Below are 11,783 nucleotides of genomic sequence, written 5' to 3'. Positions count from 1 at the left end.
TTAACCTGTAATGGAGTATTTCAATAGTGTTTTATTGCTGGGTTTTGTTATTTGTCCTAACCTCAATGCAATGAGAGTGGACGCAATAATAATATTGCTGTATCAATACTACATTGATTTATTGTGGGGAACATTTTCTCTGCCATGAAAAAGGATGCATCAAGAATAGGTTTTGGCAGGAAGTGGCCAAGAACCACAATCTAACAATGGTCTCTTTGACAGCCAGGCCACCCTGCTCCCCAGCCCCGTTAAAAAGGACCTCAGCGTGTCTCAGGTCAGGCCTCACTTTGCCAAAACAGACCTTCACTTTCCACACAATGAAACTGTCTTAATCAAGCAGTGTAATGGCTGCTGGGGGCCCCTCGTCTGTGTCGGGGCCCTTGTTAAGAGGGGCTAATGGGCGGAGACGTGTTTGTGTGCCTTTTTTTTTTTTTTTTTTAAATGCTCCCAGGTCCCTGCTGTGCTGCGTACTGCAGAAGTAGGCTGGGGGCTCACACACGCTGCAGCCCCCCCGCACACACACACACACACACATACACACGCACACACTATTTCCAGTGTAGATTGGCACAGAGACGCAGCGCCACGACCACGCTGGAACTTCTGCGCGCAGAGGCGGATAGACTCGTCTAGCTCGTCCCAGATAGTGGATTCAATTCACGCTTTCTTTTATTTCTTCCCCCTTTTTTCTCCTCCTCCTCCTCCTCCTCCTCCTCCTCCTCCTCCTCCTCCTCCTCCTCCTCCTCCTCTGGTTTCGTGTTACAAAGCCCTGGGAGGGAGTTGCGTGGAGAGCCCCGTTCCTCTGTGTAGAAAACTGAATGACAAGATCATATGGCTGGATTTGCTTTATAGTCCAACCATTTGAAAAGAAAATAGAGGAAATAAGAAGAGAACAACCGCGCGGCCGATTTCATCTGACACTGATGAGGATGTGGAATAATTCGTAACTCAAATTCAGAAAACAAATCCGAGATAACGGAAAAGGAGAGCGGGGTTGGTGGGGGTGGTGGAGGGAGAGAGAGAGAACGGGATACTGGATCGGTTCGTCAGAGAAAGACGGAGAGGAGAAACGCGCAGGACGCATTCATTTAATCATCACCGCCATCGCAAGGTAAGTTTGTTGCCCTCTATTTGGTCGTAATGGTGGTTGCAGTTGCTGGAAGTAGGTTTAGACGAAGGAAGCAAGGGGGGGCAGAAACATCCCGATCCGGAGTCTCCGGATCTCCAACTGTTGCCATGAAGCCTCCTTTTTGGTGAAAGGGGGGGGGGGGACAGGACGCGGTGGGATACAATGCGCCGTCTCCACGGGTCGTCTCGGGGTTGTCGGTTGTGCGTTTTCTGGGCTCGATGCGGTGCAACTTTATCCCTCGTTTCGTGCGGCGTGTCAACACAGCGCACTGCGGCCAGGAGCCGCTGGAAGAGAATCAACTCCGGGGTTTTCACTGCCGTCTGTTCATCTCCAGCTCCACAATCACAGCACAGCAATAAACTATAACGCACAACAATCCCACTTATCATATCGTGTGTGTTTGTGTGTGTGTGCGCCACTCCAAGCGGGGAAGCCCTTCATATTTCATGATTTGCATGCGTTACTTCCATGTCTGGTGTGTTTGTGCTCCTGAACTTTGAGGAACCTTTATGAGCTTGTCGGTGTTGTTTCATCTTCGATGGCATCAATGTCATATTTCATTCAGGATTTACTTGGAGACCTGTGTTGGCTGCCGGAAGAGAGAAGTTTATAGTTCATAGAGATGTTGTGTCAAAATATTAAGTATTCTATGCTCACATAGATGCATGGTTGTAGACAGACTCTTACTAAAAACATAAATACATATTTTAATAGTTCATTTGTACATAGTTGTTGTCTATAACAACCCCCGCTTACTTCCACTGCCATTTCTTGAATTGCTGCCTCTATTTATTTCCCCCTTACTCAGCTGACACTCAAAGAAATAAAGCGCTTATGGTGACAATAACTAACTTGAGATATTATGTTGAAGTGCTTTTTGCCACATCCCTGATTTCTTCCCGTAATGAAGTAAGTATTAGCTTCAGTTGAGTGATTATTGTAATTACTAAGGAGGAGGAAGAGGAAGAGGAGGAAGTGTAGGAGGGCAGTCGACAACGCTGGACAGTGAGCATGGGTGTGTGTGTAAAAAGGTGTGGTGGTTTAGGAGAAGGAGTGGGGGGTCCTTGTTTTTATGTTTTACAAGCTGGATGGTGCCACTGCCAGTTAACTCACAGACTGTACTGAGGAGTGTGGCCCTTCAAAAATAAAGACAGTAAGGGTTGTGGGAGAAGTTAATGGAGTCATGTTATTGCCATGTGTGATGGCAGATGACTTTATACGAGTGCTTGAGGATCCACAAAGTTTGTCGTATTTCTTTATGAAAAGGTTTGCGGGGCAGATAGTTTGGTGTGTTTGTGTATGTCACTGTGTCATTTGCAGAGATTAATGTAAGTATTATAACGGGTAGGATTCAGCGCATGTGGCGCATGTTGACATTTGCAGTTCAGTGGGATGAGAGGATAATCCTACCGAAGTTCACCTTTTTAGCTTGTAAAATCAAGTTCACAAACCTTTAAGAATGGACATAATAAATCGTAAAAAATATATATATATGCTGAGAAGATTATACAACACTGGTAGTTTGGTTGTTGAAACATTCATCCTGACATCTGCATTATTCCCAGGCAGGGAAAAAAGCCTTGAAAATCCAGTTTTATCCAGGGCAGTTGCAACAAAGACACACACTCACACACACACACACACACATCACGCAACCCTCTGGCCCCAGATGTTAATGCCTCCATTGAGTGAGCCACAGGACTCCTGCCGACTCGATCGCTTCATTGTCGGACAGACAATGGACTCCACATCCTGACAGCCAGCCTCCTTCCCATCTTCCCTCACACACTTCTCAGGCTCCTCACACACACACACACGCACACAATTAAACAGCACACAGTCAGGAAGACAAAGGACCACATGCATCATCCATACATGTTAACAGCAACGCCTTTACAGCCGGATTTAGGCATACACGTGTGCAGATTCACATTAAACAGTCTCATATAATGACTTTGACATTTTCTGTTGTGGTATTTTAGTACAAGTTAGACAACTCTGTTATTTACAGCATGTGAGTGTGTGTTGTTGTGTGCTCCTCTGGGTGTTGTGTTGGACATGTGTTCTTGCTGCCGTTCACTTGCCACGGGGCTGCAACAAACGATTACTTTCATAAAAGACTAATCTGCTGGTTGTTTTCTCCAGCGAGCGATGTATTAAATGTAAAAAAACCTATGAAAAATCAAAAGTTCAAGGAGCCAAAGTTCACATACAAAAAAGAAAAGTTGCACATCCTTACATTTGAGAAGCTGGTGAAAACATTTAGTTGAGTCACAGGATGAATCAGTTCTCAAAATAGTTTCTGATTAATCAATGAATCAACCAATCACTTCAGCTCAGCTTCCCTATCTCCGCCAGTCTATGTGTTATGCTAATCATTCTGCATTCATGCACAAATGTGACATACGCTCTGTTTATGACGCCAAAGGGCCAACATTGCATCACAGTCGTTATGTCGTCAATGCACCAGATGTCTGCTGTCTGCTGCGTGTGCTTTTGTGTGTGTGTGTGTGTGTTTAATTGCCATCCCTGTGTCACATGCATCGCATCAGTGCAACAGATACTGTGGCCCACATGGCGTGCAGCTGAACGCACATTAAACCCCGTGATAACGCGCTGATTTCTGATCATTTAAACACAGAAGCTTTGCATGCAGGGACACACGCGCAGACCATTCAGGCCGTGGTCATGCATGGTGTTGTGGGAGCATATCTGAATTTGCTAACAATCACGTATTTCTGATGGTGGGAGAGGCTTCTTTTTTCTCAACATCCTCCGCAGAGCAACAGTTGATGTGCCAGCTTCCCACAGTGAGCTTTTTTTCCCTTCAAAATATACTTTTTATTCCACCGACGATTTAATTCCTTTTCTTTCTGCCCGTCTCTCCTTTCAAAACTCTCTTTCGGGAGCAGATTTGCTTTTTTTGTTTTTGCTGTTACTAACTGCCCTGTGTTTCCTGCTGAGTTGAAGGGAGTGCACATCTCCAGCCATGCCCTCTCTGTTCTGATGCTGCATGAACAGAATTGCGCGTGTGTGTGTGTATGTGTGTGTGTGTGTGTGTGTGTGTGTGTGTGTGTGTGTGTGTGTGTGTGTGTGTGTGTGTGTGTGTGTGTGTGTGTGTGTGTGTGTGTGTGTGTGTGTGTGTGTGCGTGCGTGTGTGTGTGTGTGTATGTGTGCGTGTTTAAAATGTGTGTTTGTGTTGAACAGAGATATGGTTCATGGCAGGCCAGATGCAAGGTCTGGAGAGCAGAAGCAGATGGGTCGTGTGTGTGTGTGTGTGTGTGTGTGTGTGTGTGGGTGTGTGTGTGTGTGAGTGTGTATGTGCGTGTGAGGGTGTGTGTGTGCGTGTGCTTGAGGGGAACAAGCGGGAGGCGGGGCTGGGCAGGACAGGCTGATGTTTAGAGAAGAAGGAAGGGAAGAAGCTTGTTTACAAGACCATCATGGTAAATGGGCTTTGGCAGGGTAGAGGGTCAAAGTGATATAAACCTTATGTTTTCATGCTTCCTCTGCGTATGTGCATGCATTATTATTATTAGTTAATTATCAAGGAGCTATAGAGACAAGGTAGTGTGTGTGTGTGTGTGTGTGTCTGTGTGTGTGTGTGTGTGTGTGTGTGTGTGAGAGAGAGAGAGAGAGAGAGAGAGCGAGAGAGAGAGAGAGAGAGAGAAAGTGTGATATGTGCACAGCTGTGAACTAAAAATGTCACTGTGACACAAGAATGTAAAAGTCTTGTTCGCTCAAGTGCATTCACACATGAACATGAAGGATTGTTACACATTAGCATGTCACTGGCATATTGATCAACTCGTGGCTTAATTTCAGTGTTGTGGTTTTGGTCATAACGAAGACCAAAAACCATGAATCTTGTTGCATCCTCAAACTAGGACGTTGCCTCTTGTCCTTCCTCCCTAGCCTCTGGTGTTTTGCCCTTATTTCTGCGACTCCCTTGCTTTTGCAAAAAGCACCATATTTTTATCGTAAGCCAATCAGAGCAGACTGAGGGGGAGGGGCTTAAAGAGAAAGTCGCTAAAACGGAGTGTTTACAAGAGGGGGATTACAATAATATTCAGACTGAAAATCATCATAATGTGTCCGTTGTTTATTGTTTGATTTCTTGATTCTTATATTATTGGCGTAGTGTTCTGCTCTAGCATTAACCTTCTTCTAACTAGTCATCCGTGTCGCAGTGTGCCCCCAGAAACCTTGGTTATGGTGTGTATTGTTGTTACATGTGACTGCAAACGGTGCGAACGACATGGCAATTGTGCAAATGCAGTTATCATACAAACACACTAGTATTTTGTAAGAAGGAAAAGATGCACTACACACATCACAGGTTATCTATCAAATGGGTTTGAAATGCTTTTTAAAATGTTTATTTCCCAGGCATTTCCTTATTCTCCGCATGCGGTGAGAAATGTCCCAATTAGTTTGTATACTTCTTATCAGTGCGACATAAGTATTGTCAAAGTGTTGATGTTTGCTTGTGCATCTTTATCTGTAGTGCCTTCAGCCCTTCCAGCTCCTCTTGGCTCATTTGTTTACCAATGTCTCAAAGTTTAAGCAGCTACGTATAATTTATTGATGTTAAAATGCTCCAGAAGGCACTACTAATAGAGAACACAAACAAGCCGAAGCACGTACACACACACACACACACACACACACACTGCACAACCTTCAGCCCTTCTCAGTGGCTTTAAAGCCTGTTGAGAAGTTTCCATCAGACATTGAAAATGGATCCAGAGGGTTTTGGCAGCGGCTGTGATTGCCGTTGTTCCGAGACGAGAAGCGTTTTGCTCCTCTGCAACTTAGCCCTTCCCTCTGAGCTCGGTCTCTCTCTCTCACCCTCTGCCTCTCTCGCCCACTTATACACACACTTCTTTCCCCCCTTTTTATTCTCTCTCACTCGTTTGGGCTCAATTCGAGTAGCATAATGAGGTCATTTTTTGCGTTGCCAAAGTTTAAGCATTACCACTTATATAGCTCAACTTCAATTGAACAGACAAGTCCATATTCAGCCCTTTGTGAATGAAAACTATGTTCGGATAGAGAAAAGTAGTACACAATAGTGTACTACTTTTTTCAGTATCCCGAATGCCTCGTAGCAGCCTCTCTGGATCTATCTCTTTAAATCAATTCAGTTAAATGAAGTCGTATTGTCATTATCGTCAACAAATTAACAATTTTGCAAAAAAGAAAGCAATATTTCCAGAATAATGCAACACAAGGCAGTTATAAATATGTGCCACTCTCTATAAATGATACAGCCCCCCTTTGGGGCAATCAATAAATAAATAAGCCCTCAGGGAGGAAAAGTGTTTCCACTAATGTCGGGCTGGTGGAAAATCCAATATGGTGCATATACCAACGTTCCTGGAGGCGAGTCTGTCGAGCAAGTACAGCCGGATGCACCACATATGTTCACTCTTGAAATGCAGGAAGTTGTGTTTATCAAAGCTTTTCATTCTGATCTCTAATTTACCCCCTTTTCGGGCTGATCAATGTAATTAAAATATAAGAAATCAGAATCTTAGCAGTAAGAGCGGACATTGAACGTTTTTTAATCATGCAAAAGAATATGGTGGTCAGTGGGGCCATTACATGTACCTGCAGCTTGCCGGGGAGAGAGTGGACGTTGATCTTGAGGCAAAATTACCAATCCTGCTTTGGTGAAGGCATGACCCGCCCTACTCTGTCTCTTATTTGCTCGTACTCATTGCCTTCGTCGATTGGATTGGTTGGTTTGATGCAAGAGGATTGAGATTGGTTAGGATTAGTATTAGGGGTAAAACTATCAGGGTAAACCAATCACAGGCGGAGTAGGGCAGGTTCTGCCTTCGCCATGTGGGACTCGTAACACTGCCCTCTGATGCCTTGTACCATTCCACTGCTCGTTTTAGCCGTGACTTGCAATACCAGTTGTACACACAGAAATGGACACAGCTCTAGCCATCCTGCTCCGTGACTTTGAATGGGAAAATCCATTCTACTCCTATTCTATATCTATTGTGAGAATGCAGTGGTGAGACGCATCACCCAAATCTAATCACTGTTGTCTGAAATAAATGAAGGAACAGGTGACAGGACATCAAAGGTCTTTTCTCTCTATCTGCCTTTATTGGCCCCTGGAGATCTTGAGAAGAAGCCGGGTGGCTTGTGTCCTCTGCATTATTTATGAGTGGTTGAATGTGGTGGAGGAGAGTCCGGACCTGCTTGTGTGTTACCAGCTGACCACTGTTAGCCATCTGCTGTCCGCCGGCGTCTCTCTCTCTCTCTCTCTCTCTCTCCATCTCTATGTGTTGATCGGTTTTCTATGTATGCTTCTATCAGTAAATGGGTTTTCCATCCAAGGATTTATGGAAAATTAGAGTGATTAAATGGATTGTTTTGTCTATTTGTGATTGAGCTGGGTTTAGTGAAAACAATGTCCGCGAAATTGATGACAACTCAGTATTTCAATGAATATGAAAATACAGCAGGTTGAGCAATCGTGAAGGTGCATGTCGTCTGGGGAAACATGTTGCAAAGCTAAGTGAACGCACCTCCTGGCTCCACATACACATTTAGCACTCGGGCATATGAGAGTGCATCAGTCTTCTTGTCTAACTCTCTGCACAAAGGAAGTTCAGCATATTTACCAGAATATTGAACTATTCCTTTAATGAGTTTCCATTACAGCGTTTCATCTCTACAGCACTATCCATCCATTTAGAGTATCTTTGGCCATGAAATGTGTTTTGATCTTTTAACTGAGTCAAAGGCAAACTCGGGGAGAGAAGTCATCATTTGATCATAGGAATCATATTTGATACTTGTCCAGTAATTTCCTCTTCACATTGCAGCTGCAGTCATCGTTCCCGTTTCATCCCTCCCATCCTGGCCGTGGTTGAAATTGTAAAGCTGGATAGGAATCGAGATGTTAATATGCTCGGCCAAAAACCCCTTTGTCAGCGAGCCAACTGTGTTTTGGGGGCACTGTGTAAGGTATTTAGAATGTTTTCTGAGGCCCCCGATGCGCTCCTTCGTCGGTTGCTTGTTGTTGTTTTGTTTGTCCCGACTCAGCAGATGTTTTCTGGTTCGGTCGTCTGCACTGTGCTTTGCGTACACAGGACCGCCGGAATTGTTCTCTTTTTTTGTTATTCTGGTTTTGGTGAAACGTCAAAGCTGTTTGGACCCAGTTTGAATGCAGAGGTTCCTATTGTTTACTGTCAGTAGCAACAATCATGTGTGTGTGTGTGCGTGTGTGCTTTGCATAGAGTATATGCATAGTTAGCTCTTCCTTCTTGCTGTTTTCAGGCATTGTTTACTGGGTGTATGCAAATGAGTATGAATACCCAACAAAAGATAACAGTAAAAAATAGCGGCTCATACACTTGATATCTGCAAATCAAATGAGTGTATTAATGTGTGTGTGTGTGTGTGTGTGTGTGTGTGTGTGAAAGGGGTTATGTAGGCCCCTCCCCTCCTCTTCCCCTTGCTAACCAGAGCATGGTAGTTTGTTTTTATGACAGCCTTTTTTTGGCATTGTTCTGGTCCGATAGAGCTCACCCTCCCTACCGTGGGACTGGCCGTTAGTGGGCAGGAAGTGCCGGGAGAGCCCAGCTTGAGCCCGCACACACACACACACACACACACACACACACACACACACTGTATTGCCGACTCCAGCACGTCCAGCCCCTCCTAAGCTATCGCCCCACACTCACACATAAAGTTTTGAAAGGACAATAAAAAGTTGCCCTGCGGCTCGCAGGCTGGTAAGCTGCAGCTTATCCAGGAAGGAGCTGTGGCTGGGCTAATGGCTCTCTCCAGGGTAGGCACTCCAGAGGGGCCCTAGCAGGCTTATCGGAAGCAGGAGGGCCCCTACATGGCCGCTATTTTAGAGCTCAGCTGAGCTAGCGTTTGGGAGTAGCTTAGCTACTTAGCTGTTGGGAGACTGAGAGCTCCTCTTGCTTGTGTCGCGCTGTGGGTCTCGTGTCATCTTGGCCTGTTGGAACTCAAAGTTAGTCGTTAGCCCTCCTCAATGAAAATGTAGACGTTTACCCAGTGTAGCACCTCTAATTGGAAATATAAAGTTCACTTAGCGTTGCACTTCCTAATGGAAACTTGGCCGATCAAGTCTATGTTACCCTTTTTTGTTGAACAATCGATGTTAGACCTGTGTTGCTTTTACGACCAAGTAAGTATTTCTCTCCAGCACCATGGGTCCCTTTTGGCAAGTGTGAAGAGGATGCCGGACAATGTGTGAAATACGGTTCCACTGGAGATGTCTCAGTAAAGAACCCAGCGTGATTTGTAGAAAACCATTGAAAGTGCAATGAAGAGGAGTGAGACGCCCTGTTCCCTGAGCAATCACATGTTGCCTCGTGGATCTTTTTTGAGTCACTGCTCCTTTTCTTCACATACAGCGTTTACAGCAGCCGCTAACTGTACCGCAGCGATGTAACTCGTCTCTTTTGCTGCTGCTTCCTATGAAAGACTTTTTGCCTGGAACGAAAAGTAAAAACAGGCAGCACAAGATCACGCCTGAACATCCTGAACCTGCTGTTTGTTTATGTTGATGAAGCCACCTACATACGCTTTGCATATTGCCCACGATAGAAGTGATGAAGTCCTGCAGACAACACGAATACCACATCCAGTAAACAATTGGAAGTACACACTTTGATCCTGATAGGGACAGCATCTTTATAACCACAGGTGCTATAATGTCACTGGCATGATGTCTCCACGGTAAAAAGCACTGCTTGCTGGACAGACTGCCTTCACGGTGGGAGCTGCCCAGTACAACCAGAGCCTTCTGCTGGGGTCCACTGAGCAGATCCAATGGGGCAGTTTGGGGTGAAACCTTGAATAGGCAATTGCCGTTTGGTGGTCTGTTTAAACAATGAACAGGTGGAAGTTTGCAATCATTTATTGCATTGTTGGACTTTTAAGATTTTAGTTTTATACTCTGCCGTGAGAGCTTTCTTTAGCCTTAAAACCTCTCTATCTTGAAAAATATTACATGTTCATGCAACTTGTCAATACTGTCAGTCTGTGAGAGTTCTACATGGTGTCAGCCTTCCACAAGATGTATGTTGATGGTAGTAAAAAAAGTGCTTAATTGCTCAAAGGTTCTTCAACAATGTTGGGAGTCAGAATGTATTTTGGCTTTGTTGTCGACTTCCTGACTCAAATAAATAAATAAATACTCACCAAGCACTCAACAGATGATTTACTGTGGAGACAGGCGCTCCACCGTGCATCAGTAAATACTACGCAGCAGTAAATGCCGTCGCAGTGAGATCAAAACCAAGGATTGTTTGTTTTCAACGTGTTTTTTAGATAAAGCGGATCTGCAGAAATGTGTTCAATGTTGCAACCACCAGCCGCCCTCGTTAGTCTCCAGGTCTGTAGACCGCTATGGAAATGCAAAACAGTGGGATGAAGGGACCTTTGAGTTCTCTGATATGTCGTCCAGCGCCTGAAATTCTTGGAGGAAATGCAGCTAGAGAGAGACAGAGCCTGTGTTTGCCCCCTCACCCACCCCTATCCTCCTCCAGACTCACCTTTGACCCCCAGGCCGGCTGTACTCCCCCCTCTCATGCTGCTCTTTTCCAGGCCACTGCTCTCTGCATGATGTCTGGCTGTCTGAAGAGAGGGATGGAAAGAGAGAACAAAAATACAGAATTGCTCAATAGATGAGGCCACAATAATATGACAGAAAGGAGGAGAACGATGGGCATTGAGAAGGGCTGGCGAGAGGGGAAAAATAGATAAAGGTATATGGGTTGCCAGGTTTGGTCCACTCTTAGAGAGAGAGAGATCAGATTGGAAAGCGAGAAAAAGCCAGCCTGCCCGGACAACAGCCCTGAGAAACAAAGATAAGAGTCAACCAGCAGTCAACAATTACACCATCAATTTCCAACCTGGCTTTCACCTTCTTCTCTCTCTCTCTCTTTCAATCTTTCTTATTCTTATTCACTTTTCTCCCCTTTAGTCTCCACTGCTGTGCGCCCGCTGTATTTTTGTAATACTCCTCTCCACATGCCGCCTGTTACACTTACACGCTTCCAAATATACTATATAACGCTCAATGCTTTTTAAGCATAAATTAGGTGTGCAAATATAGTTGTTTGATGGGAAAAACTGTGGTATCAAATTGGGTATCAAGAAGGCTTGAATCTCTCAGGAGGTATAGACGCCGACAATACTGTAATCAGGACTTCCCTACCCGAGACAATTGTTGCTTGCTACTTTCACTTGAGGATCTACAACATTTGAATACTTGTTTTTTTCCCTTCTCATGCTTTCAAACACACACACACTCTCACAGGCTCTCAAACACACTCAAAGTGTTCAACAATGCACACAAACAGCAGACAAATATGGAAGGACAATTGCATTTACTCACACATTCACACATTGAGTGCCGAATCTATGCATTTCATCAGCATACACACGCACACTTGCAGTACACTCACATCGTCTCTATCTCCTCTCTCACGCTGGTGGCATATGGAACAGTTTATCTTGCAGAATTTTTCTTTTTTTCGTACCTATTAGGGAAAGTCTTTTTTTAGGAACACCAGGGAGCAGAGAAAGGCAAACTCTTTATTATGATTTTTTCGCCTGAGGTAAGACCAGCCACGGAGAACAGACACACACA

The 11,783-nt window shown here is 44.7% G+C and overlaps 1 protein-coding gene across 1 annotated transcript in view; it reads left to right on the top strand.

Moving 5' to 3' along the window:
* Positions 1-1,026: 1,026 nt before the first annotated feature.
* sema4c (sema domain, immunoglobulin domain (Ig), transmembrane domain (TM) and short cytoplasmic domain, (semaphorin) 4C) overlaps positions 1,027-11,783 on the top strand; it is an 82,041-nt gene continuing 71,284 nt past the window's right edge. Inside the window, exon 1 of the mRNA XM_034542644.1 lies at positions 1,027-1,111. The gene's annotated coding sequence lies outside the window, so the exon portion shown is untranslated. The remainder of the gene's footprint in view (positions 1,112-11,783) is intronic.

The sequence above is a fragment of the Cyclopterus lumpus genome, chromosome 9 (genome assembly GCF_009769545.1).
Source record: "Cyclopterus lumpus isolate fCycLum1 chromosome 9, fCycLum1.pri, whole genome shotgun sequence".
Taxonomy (NCBI): Eukaryota; Metazoa; Chordata; class Actinopteri; order Perciformes; family Cyclopteridae; genus Cyclopterus; species Cyclopterus lumpus.
The sequence above is the reverse complement of the archived record's forward strand: the minus strand, read 5'-3'. Positions and strand labels throughout refer to the sequence as shown.